The sequence below is a fragment of the Eschrichtius robustus genome, chromosome 7 (assembly GCF_028021215.1).
Source record: "Eschrichtius robustus isolate mEscRob2 chromosome 7, mEscRob2.pri, whole genome shotgun sequence".
Classification (NCBI taxonomy): domain Eukaryota; kingdom Metazoa; phylum Chordata; class Mammalia; order Artiodactyla; family Eschrichtiidae; genus Eschrichtius; species Eschrichtius robustus.
In genome coordinates, this window is record NC_090830.1 from 95,079,263 (window position 1) to 95,092,242 (window position 12,980).

A 12,980-nucleotide genomic window follows, 5' to 3' on the forward strand; every position below is an offset into this window, starting at 1 on the left:
ACCTCAAACCTTTTGGAAAAGAACCATATTAAGTCATGTCCTGTCCTTCATAATTTATTGTAAACTGTCTTATCAAATTTTCAACCAGTTGCCTGAAGACTGGGAAATATACAGAATTTTTTGGTAGAGGAAAAGTAAATTCAAGGACAAAGCATTCTACAAATATGTCCTATAGAATGCTAAAGTAGGAGACGAACAGATATTATAATAAAAAGGATCAACTGTGATTTTGAAATTCTAATTTTAAAAAGTTAATTCGCTTTCTTTGCTCTAGAATTGTCAGTCTTTAATATGCTAATATATATTGTAGATCTCCAAGATTGGATTATAATATAAATTGTATTCCAACTAGTACCTTAATTTCACACTGCACAGGTAAAAATATCTAGCCAGCTTTAAATATATAATTCCTCTTCAAGATGAATGGCAGAGAATGGTACTCAATTCTAGAGTGTTTATTATAATGAAAATTGTGGTGATGCAAAGGAGAAAATCATAATAGGCATTCATGCTTTGGAATTATCATCTCTAGAAAGCTATAAATAAGCCACGGAATTCTGAAAATTATCTTTGGAAAATTAAAGTTACATAATGCTAACTTTAAATATTTATTTATCTACCTATACATTTCTTAACTTTTAATGTACATTTGTATTATACTGATAAGAAAAAGTTTATCATTGCCATGCTCCTACATTTTGTCATTCCTCACGTATTTATTTGGCTTCTTCCAATCACTGAGAACTGAATGAGGCTCTGGATTTGGAACAGAACACATTATTTTTCTAAGCGTTTTTCTGGTTTTCAGGGGCCTCACTTTACTCCCCTAAATTTTAAGTCTTTCACATTACCTCTAATTGTTCAACATGCTTGATAAAGGCTAATTTTTTTTAAGCACTGTATCATGAGCTCCAAAATTACCTTTCACTACTTCTTTCCTTCTCCACCTTGTGTAATTACTCATTCTATTTTCTAGGTCTACAAAGGAAAAAAACCAATTTCTGCCAAATAATATAAACTAATGTTAAATTCTCCATGAATATATTTTCATTCTAAAAGTTATGTGGTAGTAAATTATCAAAATTCCTAATCCCCTTTTAATTTTAATATTGCTCATTTCATATTTTACAGATTATACATTGATCTGTATGTTCTTTCATCTGTCTATTGTTCTATTATCTCTCTGTTCCTACTATTCCTATTGTCTGTCATATTTCAAATGTCTGTTTCCATACTTTAATGCAAACAAATTTCCTAATCTTTTATGCTATAAGTACAATTGTAGAACAAATTTTGTAGTAGAAATGGGACCATATGGCTACATGTGTGAAGTCCTTGATATATGCCAGGTATGATACTTCTATTAATTCTACTCCTTGCAAATATATCACAAGAATGACATTATTATACTCATCTAATGTGGGAAACTGAGAATTCGAGAATTTAAGTACTATCCATCTGGAGAATCTTACTTTGAACTCAGGTATGTATGACTCAATAATCTCATTTTTTCCACCACAACGTATTGACTCTCTTGCGTACTTTGAAAAGAAATAGATTCCATGGTTAAATCAGATGTGAAGTAATTTTAATTATGTAAATTTTTGTTTGTTTTCTGGGACGTCATTTATCTTTATCTTATACATATTATTCTCTGTCAAAGACATATTGGCCTCCAGCCACAAAGGACCCCAAAGGACTAGAGAATAAGGAGTTTTATCATTTTGACTCATTTCTTATATTACTAGGAACTAAGCAATGATGTCTTCAAATCTTCATTTATAGCAAGACCAACTTTTGGAAGATTTTCTTTCTACAACTAGTGTTTGAAACATAAATAATGTTGTCAGATCTAGATTTTGTAATTGTTGAAATAACCTCAAGAAAGTAAAAAAATATAATGTATGTCATTACATTGCCCCCAATTAATTAGTAACCAGTTGTAATTCAGCCTAAAGAAACTATCCTATTTTATATGCTGGCTTATTAACCAAGTTCAAAAGTGGTATCCTCTAATCTAAAAGCTTTCTTTTTGAAAATCCCATAGGTGTTTACTAATTAATAAAGAGCATAGATTTCACATTTTTGCAGAAAGATTGAGTTCCTGATGACAATGATTTAAGGGAAACAGCTACTCATTGTGTCTCTCTGTTGAACAATTCAGTATCAGTAATGAGAAAAAAACTTCAAGAGCCTGAATGTAAAAACAGATCCCAGTACTGCTTGTTAATAATGATATTTACTATTTTACTAGAATTAATCTTTCAGCCTGCTCTGAGTCTGCTTAAGTCTTTAATGATCTTGTCATAATGGAAAAAGCTGGAAACAATCTAAATTCATCTACATTTATCAGATGCAGTACTCAAGACTGGATAGGTGTGTTGATTCCTCTCTGATGTATTGATTCTTTTGTCCCAGCCTAGGTACTGGCCACTGAGAGGCTCAGGAGGAATTGTGCTGCTGAGCTAGGCAAGATTTACACTTGCTTCCCAGAGATGATGCTGCAAACTGAAACCATGTTGGATTTAGGGTTATTGAGTAAGGATGCATAGAGGAAGCACACTCTGAAATTTTCCATAATTCTGGAAAATATTTTAGAGAATTAAGAACAGTTCTATTGAGAAATATGTATTTAAATGTCCTTAAAATTCTTCTAAAACACTGATGGCTTGAAGAAGGTGAAGTGGCTGTGTGCACCAGAGTGGAAAGCATCCAGCATCTGGAACATGCCAACATGTACCCTAACTATTCCAAGATACTTCTTACTGCCATAAATTGGTGATAATAGTAATGCTTATCCATTTCATAAGGAAATTATAAGGTCTAATAAAATAAGCATGTGAATCTACAGTCTAATTTGAAAAGGACTGTCCAAGACTTTGGCGTCATAGTATCTCTTTTGGAAAGAGGTTGTGAGTGAAGAAAATATATCAGTGCCAGTTATCAGTTACTGTGCTTTGTTATGGTTAATGCACACAGAGTAATTTTTGCAAAGGCCAATAATAACAAATAGCATTCCTTGTTAATGGCAAGAGACCTTGAATATACCTGCCTTGGATATAGATTAGAGAAAAATCTATGAATAATCTATCAATTATAATCTATCAATTATATTACTGTTGTTTTTTCAATGTTTAGAAATAATTGGAGACTATAGTGAGTGGACATTCCATACTCAGTTCTTCTCACAACAATGAAAATAGAATCTTGCAAACATCTTGAGGGACAAAGCTGCAGATTAATGTGGAGTACTATAGCAATGATATCTCATACATTTTCCATATAAGTTCAATTTATTTTTTATTTGTTTATCACTCGCTCATGAAAAGTACTGAATTTATCATCTCCAAGTTTGGTGGCAGAGACTGTGATTGTTTTATATAAAATATGGGCTACGTGGCATATGTGATATTCATTGCAGAAGATTCTGGAGCAATAAGAGGGATGTAGAGTTGCTGTCTGCATGAGGCGCACTCTGTTACTGGCAGTTAGCTTATGCAGTCTATTTAGAGATATCTGGCTGCTAATTAGGTGAGACATGCCATACATATTAAGCTGCTAAACTGATGACTCTAAAAAATGTAATATTGCTTTCATTTCAAAACTTTGCTAAGACTGGCAAGTCCTGAAAAGTATATGCTTTCTTATGAGTAAGACCAACTTGAAGACAATTTCTGAATTCCTCAGAAAAGTGGGAAACGTTATTTACAGAGAAATATCTAGGCCTGACATTTAGAAAAGAATGGGTGTATTTCAACTAGATGAAATAAGAAGGGTTGAATTTGCAGCTCTCCCGAGTTATTTCTGATTTCTGATTTTTGATGGTCATTAGTCCAGTCAATTGAATGATAATTGATGGAGCTGGAACATAAATCCCTGGGACTAATTCCAAACTCCATCCATACTCTTAACCAGTATACTACATGCCCTCCTTTCCCACACTTTATTACTGCTTGTTATCTCTAAACTTCAAGCTCTGTAAAAGAGTATAAGTCATTTAAGATAGCTTAAAACATTGGGTGAGATTTTAATGAGGTCAAGATCAAATATATTTCATGAAGAGATCTATCATTTAAATACTCAGTTCACAGCTGTCCTACATCTATTCCCTATTAGATTCTCCCAAATAAGCATGGTTAGGAGTATACTATTTTTGGCAACCTTAATTATACAATAGAAGTCATATTACTTAGAATTTGTCCAGTGAGGCTATGAAGCATGCAAAAGTCATTATAGAAAGAATTTGAGAGATCTGAAGATTTAAAAAAAATAATGACAACTTATAAGTATTTAATAGAAGTTCTCTCCCATATTTGGTAAAGTTTCTGTCCCATATTTGGTAAAGTTGGGTGTTGCTTTTAGCTTGGGCTACTGCTCTCTGGTCTGGCCAGTAGCACTGTGCTATATATGTGTTTGTTCATGCTGTTGACTGGGAAATTTGTTGCTCCACAGCCTCTACATGTCCAAATGGTACACAATATTCACAATCCTGATAAAATCCCACCCCCTCGAGGAAATACTGTCTTACCTATCCCACAATAAGATGCTTTCATTCTAGATTCTTATTACCATAAGGGTATATACCCCATGCTTTGCAGACTTCAAATTGCAATATCTTTTCTTAAAACAATCTTTGAGCCATAGGATCCAGGGACGAGATTTACATTTTGATAGTATGAAAAAGCCCAAAGTACATTCAGAGGCAAAATATAAGGTTCAAAGAAGATTAGCAGATTAACTAGTTTCGTAAAAGACATTAATTTAATATTCATTTGCAAAATTGACTTCTACAGGTTCTGCTTCCTCTTAGGATATAGATGGATGCAAAGATGGTATGCATGAATGATCACAGGATAAAACATTGGGAGCCATAAAAACAGTTACAAAGAAAATGACTGAAATGTATCGATAACAAATTAAGGGCCAAGTATGGATGTGCATTCAGTTTAGAATTCTTGGGAGGACCAGACTCATGGGAAGTACACACCCTTTGATATCTCTATTTTTTGGACTTCTTCTGGTACCAATAAGAAATATTTAGAGCAAAAACCTGAGGGAGCCCTTTGGTGGTTTAGATGTTCAGGGTATGATAAAGTCTAAGGGAAGAACAGGACAAAGCCCTTCCACAATCCTGACCCTACATGAGTAAAAGGGGGTGGTCAACCACTGCTGGCAACTTTGCTCTGATATGTCTGCTACTGGGGCAAGGGCATAAAACAATACCTCCCACACCCAACACAAACTTACACTACCAAGCAAAAGTCATCAAGAAAGCATAGACTATCCATTTTTCCTACCTTGAACTGACACTATGGAAAAGTCATCTGCCACTGTAGAACAAGCAGGAGATTTGTTCCTAATATCCTATACTGATACCATACTACAACTGGGAAAGGGTCAGGAAACTCATTCAACCCCAAGAAATCCCACCAATAAAAGGTTTTGTGTGTCTTGGGCAAAAGGGCAGGAAACCAGAATATTGCAATGGCCCAGCTCCTTAAGCTCAGGTTCCCAGAGCCTGCCTAAGACTGAGGCTAAAGCAGAAAATCTCAGAAACAAACAGCTTTCTCCCTTATTACCATCCTGGGAATCTTTATACAGAGTAAAATGCAATAAGAGTTTATCACTAGGTTAAGGGCAGGAATACAGAGAGCTACCCCTTTTATGATGCAGGCATACAGCACATGCTGAAAGGTTAGGTTGGAAGAAGCATACACACACAAATATCTCCAGCTTCAGGCCACACACTAAAAAACAAGATAGAGTCAATCAACCACTGAAGTAATTTAAAACACTGAAGGTAAATATAGAAACTACGAAATTCAAACCCAGCTCAACCACTGCCTACATTAGCCAATCCCACATACTAATAACTCAAAAGAAGAATAAGCATACATATTTTTAATTAATTTCTTTAGTTCCTAATTTTTTTATAAACAATATCTGGCATTCAATACAATAATTATAAGCACCACTAATACATGATTATTTTCTGAGCTCAAACTGCTTATCAGACTTTGTCTATCCTTTTTTTTGTTGTTCTTCTTCTCTTTACACTGAACAATAAAGATGTATATCTTGTCTTCAATTGATTATTAAAATGTATTCTTCTAATTAATTTAGGCTATGCCCATTGGTAAATTAAAGTTAGATATCTAGAATCCATTTTTCCTTCCATCATTATAAGTGTAGCCAGATTTTTGTTAAGGTATCTGATTCTCCCTCATGCAGTTCCAATATTTCAAGGAAAAGTAAAATATAGCAGCTCCTTAGGTGGGTTCTGATAGCCTAATCCAATCAGTACCTTTTATTTTATTTTTCACAGTTATTGGTTTAGAAAGGTCATGTGACCTAAGTTAGTCCAATAGGATTGAGACTTTGGCCTCCTATGCTTAGAATGCTGGATCAGAACTGACTCCTCTTCCTCTGGGTATGAACTGGGAATCAATCATTCTCAGTTGTGACTGGGAACACTTCTGTGACTATAAAGGAAGTTATCTTTAGGAAGAAGCCAAACTGTAGTTGGAAGGAGCAAGAGATGGGAAAAAATGTATTTTTCATGTTATTATTAAATAGCTAGGTCACACTACCTTGAGTCTGAAGGTCTCCATATCTCTGGACTTTATATTTATGTGAGTAAATAACTCCTCCTTATTGGTAAGCCAGATTGACTTTGCTTGCTCTTTTTCTCAACCAAGAACATTCTAAATTCTCATAGAACTTGGAATTGTGAGTAGGATAATTTTAGAAATCATCCAATTCCATTAGAAATCTGAACTTGATAGAGTAAAGGCAAGAGAAGAAACTAGAAAAAACAAAACTTTTATCCACAATACATGGAACCTATCAATCCTCATTTTATGGTAGCAAAACAGTTAAAGTGAGGCTTTTGGAGCATGGATTTAATCTCAGACCATGTGTTCAAGGAGCTGCCGCATTAACATGTTGGTAATAAATAATCAGGATATTGGAGCATGTTCTCTAAGAAACAAACAAGCTTAGTCCAAAAGTGGCTATTTGAAAACAGAAAAAGCATAAACCATAGTTTGCTAAGAGGGATTTAGTTTGCCTAAGGTCTGAATCCCCTAATGTTTGAAATTTCTGTAAATGTCAAGCCTGCTAAAGCATAGTCAGGAAAGTTAAATTTACACACTAAGCTGAAGTTAATAAGGGAGAGATGAGGAAGTGAAGGATTTAGTAAAAACAAGGTTGGGACCAAAGAAAAACCTCCCTACCCTCCTCAAGCACCTCTTGATAATTATTCCTTATCTGCCAAAGGAAGGATAGTGGTCTTTGTCAAGATGGAAGCATGAAACATTCTGGGATAAGTAGGATGTTTTATGATGGATCCTCTCTTTATTTAAAAATTTGATGTTTTGTTGTATTATGTAATTTTAACATTAATATTGATATTTTAAAATATTGCATTAAGATATTATTCATCTTGACTGCAGAGTGTTTTGGTACCGCCTTAAATTTTGTGTCCTTACAAGTGCCTTATTCACCTCACTGTGGTCATAGCCATACATCTCCTCATTGGAGTCAATTATTCTGAATTACTTAGAGCCTAAGACCAAGATTAAGAAAAAAATGGAGTGACTTCCCTAGTGGTGCAGTGGTTGGGGGTCCGCCTGCCAGTGCAGGGGACACGGGTTTGATCCCTGGTCCAGAAAGATCCCACATGCTGCAGAGCAGCTGGGCCAGTGCGCCACAACTACTGGGTCTGCACTCTAGAGCCTGCGAGTCACAACTGCAGAGCCCACATGCCACAACTACTGAGCCTGCACTCCAGAGCCTGCGAGCCACAACCGCTGAGCCTGCATGCCACAACTACTGAGGCCTGCACACCCAGAGCCCTTGCTCCACAACAAGAGAGGCCACCGCAATGAGAGGTCCATGCACCGCAGTGAGGAGTGGCCCCAGCTCGCCCAAACTAGAGGAAGCCCATGTGCAGCAACGAAGACCCAACACAGCCAAAAATAAATAAATCAATTTATTTAAAAAAAAGAAAATAATGGAATATGGTCTTTAATAATTCTGTTGAACCACTTCATCAGTCAGCCTACAAATTTTTCTCAGTTTCATAAGTCAATAGACCCCTTTTATTGATTAGCTCAATTTGAGATGGGTTTTTCTATTACTTTCCCCTGAAAACTTTCTAACATGCCTATGCTTCTTTTATCCTGCAAATCCTTTCTGCTCTGGTTGCTAGGAACACCACTTATTTACTTTAGGCAGCTTAGGGTAGAAATGGTATTGGTTTAGGTTGCCAACACTTTGGGAGATACAACTTTTATGATAACATATCCTCACTAAATGAGCGAGGACTTAGCCTTGAAGGTGGGGAGGAAAAGTACTTTTCAATTGTGAATATTTTATATACTATGAATCAAACTATGTGCTCAGTGCTCTGAAGATGGTTGTAAACCCAACTGGTTCCTGGTCTTGAGGGACTCATGGGATAACGGCAAAGAAAACTCAGGTACAGTGGGTTAAGGACCAAGAGAGACTGAAATTGTTGTGATCCACAGAGAGCATGTTTGTTTGTTTGCTTGTTTTTGAGTGGGAGGGGTGCTGAATTAATTAAGGGAAACAGAAGAGAAAGAAAGAAAAAAAATCTTAAACAGTAATATCGTTCAAAGTTTAACTTTGAAGAGAAAGGTAAAATAAGAGATTTTACTACATGGATTTAAAAATTAGATGATGTTTTTGATAGGCGAGATATAGTTACCTCGGTGTTAAATGAGAAGAATTGGGAATTTCTATCCTGCAGCCAGATTCAGTATCAAAATACTATATTTAGTTCATTCACTCATCTTTTCATTTCAAAAGAGCTGTGGAGTAGTTATGGCCAGCAAGGTCTTAATGTTGCTATAGGGAACTGAAATATAAATTAGGAAAAAAATAATCTAGTTTCAGAATAAGATAAATCCACATATAGACATAAGTTGTGCCATGATATAATAAGTGCTCAAAAAGAAGCATAATTTAGGTAGTGTGGCATTGAGATAAAGGCAAGGTCATATCAGTTTTGGTAAAAATCACAGAATGAGCAATGGGGAAGGGGGGGTAGATTTAAACTGAGCATTCGAGGTTAAAATGCGCATTGGCAGAAATGGTATTGAGGAATTGTTTTATTAGCTCACTTATACATTAGAATTAGAAAATGTTATTCCCCCAAGATACCATTTTATCAAAGTCTTTAATGGTAGATTTAAGGTTTTTCAGGGTTTTTAAAAGTACTATTTGGCCACTTTATTTTTTCTTCCTGAAAGAGTAGCACAAGATTATATTATAGAGTGAGTTTTTGTTGTTTTTGTTGGTGGTGGTGGTGGTGGTGATGTGTGTGTCTGTGTGTGTATGCTGGAGTATGTGGGATAACGGAAGCTTGATATGGTTCAATTAATGAAGTATCTGAATTTTGTTGCCTAATATATGGAGGAAAAAAAAGTTTTGACAAAGGCAATTCCTACTTTATCTAATTTGTGATAAAATTAAACATTGTAAACACATTTTATATTTTGATCCTTGTTTTGATGTTAGCACAGACTGTATATCTCATAATGCAGTTATATATTCATGTACACTCTCCATTTTTGCTTTCTTGCCAAACAACAAGCCTATTCACCTTAACTATGAAACCTAAATGCCTATCTACTTATTTCTGAGTTGTATCTTTTGGTTATTTTAAGAATAGAGTCTCATTCAAAGCAACATGACTATGTCTCTTTCTGTAACACTATAGACTATATAAAATTTTTGAAATATTTCATTTAAATGAGTAGGCAAAGAAACCCACAGATTAATAACTGTTACTGATACAGTATCAGTAAGAGATTGCATATGTGACCTTCTTTACATCCTGAATGATGAGTAGGATATATGAACAAAAACTTGCACCTAAATTTAAATTTCAGAATTTGGCAATGGATTCATTTTTTGTAATTCCTCTACTTTCTTCAAAGATATTCAAATGTTCCCCTTGGAGCACAAGCAAAAAAAAGACATCACATAACAATGAGGCAAATGGTGGGGACTTGGAGTCATTCACTGACTAATTTTATCTGTGGAAATAAACAGTTATTTTTTCAAGCAGATTATTTGACCCAGCAGGAAATGCAGACTATGTGCTTGATATCCAAATAAGATGTCCAAAAAACAATCACCAGTGTTGGTTGTAGAATTGCTCATAAATATTCAATGCCTCCACCTTAAGACGAAAGCAGGGAAGAAACTACCTTTGGTAAAAAGGTAATATAAGGAAACTTATCAGAGACCAAAGGCTTCTATCCTTTACTCATACCTAACTATGATTGACTTCAATCAATTTCAACCTCTCAGCAGGAAGAATCTGGCTGCAGGATAGAAATGTGAATTTCATTAATAGTATTAGACTTTAATAATGAGTTTAATATATTGAACATAGGAGGAATTACTAATCCCAACAGAGTCTTAAAAGCTGCTTTTGGTTTAGATAATTTGGTGTTTTCTAAAAATAAAACGTGTTAAAGTAAGTGAATATATATATATATATATATATATATATATAGTTGTTAGATTCCAAAAGCATGCCATTGGAATACTGCATAAATGACTTCCATTCACAGGTGGAAAAAGTGGGGTGTGCATAGATCTAGTGTTAAGAGTGTTAATCATGATGAATTTTATCATAAGAATTGCAACAGTTTCTTAAATTTGACTCCACAGTCATATATGCTTCTTTTCTCTCCCTCTCATATCCCATCTCAATCTCTACAGAGAGTGAATAATGATGAAAACAATGACTGCAAATATTAATAAAGTGCTAGCAACAGGTAATATGCAAAGGATTTACGTGCATTATCTTTTTTTTCTTTTTAAAAAATTTTATTGATGTATAGTTGATTTACACTGCATTAATTTCTGCTGTACAGCAAAGTGATTCACTTATACATATCTATATATTCATTTTCATATTCTTTTCCATAATGGTTTATCACAGGATGTTGAATAGAGTTCCTTGTGCTATACAGTAGGACCTTGTTGTTTATCCTCTGGAGGTTAACTTTTTTTTTTTAACATTTTTATTGGAGTATAATTGCTTTACAATGGTGTGTTAGTTTCTGCTTAATAACAAAGTGAATCAGTTATACATATACATATATCCCCATATCTCTTCCCTCTTGCGTCTCCCACCCTCTCACCCTCCCTATCCCACCCCTCTGGGTGGTCACAAAGCACCGAGCTGATCTCCCTGTGCTATGCAGCTGCTTCCCACTAGCTAGCTATTTCATATTTGGTAGTGTATATATGTCCATATATACACTACCACAATCTCACTTTGTCCCAGCTTACCCTTCCCCCTCCCCGTGTCCTCAAGTCCATTCTCTAGAAGGTCTGCGTCTTTATTCCCATCTTGCCCCTAGGTTCTTCATGACCTTTTTTTTTTTTTTTAGATTCCATATATATGTGTTCGCATATGATATTTTCCTCTTTCTGACTTATATCACTCTGTATGACAGACTCTAGGTCCATCCACCGCACTACAAATAACTCAATTTCCTTCCTTTTTATGGCTGAGTAATATTCCATTGTATATATGTGCCACATCTTCTTTATCCATTCATCTGTCAATGGACACTTAGGTTGCTTCCATGTCCTGGCTATTGTAAAGAGAGCTGCAATGAACATTGTGGTACATGACTCTTTTTGAATTATGGTTTTCTCAGGGTATATGCCAGGTAGTGGGATTGCTTGGTCGTATGGTAGTTCTATTTTTAGTTTTTTAAGGAACCTCCATACTGTTCTCCATAGTGGCTGTATCAATTTACATTCCCACCAACAGTGTATGAGGGTTTCCTTTTCTCCACACCCTCTCCAGCATTTACTGCTTGTAGATTTTTTGATGATGGCCATTCTGACCGGTGTGAGATCATATCGTATTGTAGTTTTGATTTGCATTTCTCTAATGATTAATGATGTTGAGCATTCTTCCATGAGTTTGTTGGCAAACTGTATATCTTCTTGGGAGAAATGTCTATTTAGGTCTTCTGCCCATTTTGGATTGGGTTGTTTGTTTTTTTGATATTGAGCTGCATGAACTACTTGTAAATTTTGGAGATTAATCCTTTGTCAGTTGCTTCATTTGCAAATATTTTCTCCTATTCTGAGGGTTGTCTTTTTGTCTTGTTTATAGTTTCCTTTGCTGTACAAAAGCTTCTAAGTTTCATTAGGTCCCATTTGTTTATTTTTGTTTTCATTTCCATTACTCTAGGAGGTGGGTCAAAAAGGATCTTGCTGTGATTTATGTCATAGAGTGTTCTGCCTATGTCTTCCTCTACGAGTTTGATGGTGTCTGGCCTTACATTTAGATCTTTAATCCATTTTGAGATTATTTTTGTGTATGGTGTTAGGGAGTGTTCTAATTTCATTCTTTTACATGTAGCTGTCCAGTTTTCCCAGCACCACTTATTGAAGAGGCTGTCTTTTCTCCATTGTATAGTCTTGCCTCCTTTATAAAAAATATGGTGATCATATGTGCATGGGTTTTTCTCTGGGATTTCTATCCTGATCCATTGATCTATATGTCTGTTTTTGTGCCAGTGCCATACTGTCTTGATTACTGTAGCTTTGTAGTATAGTCTGAAGTCAGGGAGCCTGATTCCTCCAGCTCCGTTTTTCTTTTTCAAGATTGCTTTGGCTAATCGGAGTCTTCTGTGTTTCCATACAAATTGTGAATTTTTTTGTTCTAGTTCTGTGAAGAATGCCATTGGTAGTTTGATAGGGATTGCAATGAATCTGTAGATTGCTTTGGGCAGTATAATCATTTTCACAATGTTGATTCTTACAATCCAAAAACATGGTATATCTCTCCATCTATTTGTATCATCTTTAATTTCTTTAATCAGTGTCTTATAATTTTCTGCATAGAGGTCTTTTGTCTCCTTAGGTACGTTTATTCCTGGGTATTTTATTCTTTTTGTTGCAGTGGTAAGTGGGAG

At 35.2% G+C, this 12,980-nt stretch overlaps 1 long non-coding RNA gene across 1 annotated transcript in view; it reads right to left on the reverse strand.

The window, feature by feature from the left end:
* Nucleotides 1-12,980, reverse strand: part of LOC137767708 (uncharacterized) — a 276,506-nt gene that overhangs the window by 49,010 nt on the left and 214,516 nt on the right. The gene's annotated exons all lie outside the window — the stretch shown is intronic.